The sequence below is a fragment of the Otolemur garnettii genome, unplaced genomic scaffold, assembly GCF_000181295.1.
Source record: "Otolemur garnettii isolate 467f Iridium unplaced genomic scaffold, OtoGar3 scaffold00026, whole genome shotgun sequence".
NCBI lineage: Eukaryota > Metazoa > Chordata > Mammalia > Primates > Galagidae > Otolemur > Otolemur garnettii.
In genome coordinates this window covers 1,894,528-1,895,506 of record NW_003852421.1, presented here as the reverse complement: position 1 = coordinate 1,895,506, position 979 = coordinate 1,894,528, and positions in this window count along the sequence as shown.

Sequence of the window (979 nt, the reverse complement as noted above, 5' to 3'; positions counted from 1 at the left end):
ATGTCAATGTAGGTCCACCAGTTGCAATAAATGTACGAATTTAGTGTTGGATGTTGATTAAAGGGGTGGCTATACATTGATATATGGGGAGAAACCAGGGGGTATACAGGAACCAACTAAACTTTCCACTCAGTTTTGATATGAACCCAAAACTACATTTAAAAAAGTTTATCTAGCCTCCTGAAAAGAAAAGAAAATAGAGATTCCTAGTTAGACCAAGGAAGAGATTTGTTGCTAGTAGACCTACCTTAGAAGAAATACTAAAGGAAGTTCTTCAGGCTAAATGCAGGCAAATCAGATGGATATTTGAATACATACGAAAAAATAAAGAGAACTGGTAATTATATAATTCTAAAAGATAGCAAAAATGTATATTTTAAACAAAGACCAGAAAAAGCTTTTGATAATATCCAGCATCCTTTCATGATCAGAACAGTTAAGAAAATAGGTATAGAAGGGACTTTTCTTAAACTAATAGAGGACATCTACAGCAAACCCATAGCCAATATCATTTTGAATGGAGTACAACTGAAAACATTTCCACTCAGATCAGGAACAAGGCAAGGTTGCCCATTATTGCCACTGCTTTTTAACACTGTAATGGAAGTCTTAGCCATGGCAATCAGGCATGAGAAGGTGATCAAGGGTATACAAATAGGGTCAGAGGAGACCAAACTTTCACTCTTTGCAGGTGATATGATTTCATACCTGGAAAACGCCAAGAACTCAACCATAAAACTCTTAAGAAGTGATCGAGGAATAGAGTAGCATCTTAGGATACAAAATCAATACTCACAAATTAGCAGCTTTTATATATACCAATAATAGTCAAGCTGAAAAAATAGTCAAGGACTCTATTCCCTTTACAGTTGTGCCAAAGAAGAAGAAATATTTGGGAATTTACCTAACAAAAGACGTGAAAGATCTCTATAAAGAGAACTATGAAAACTCTGAAAAGAAATAGGTGGAAAAAAAAAAA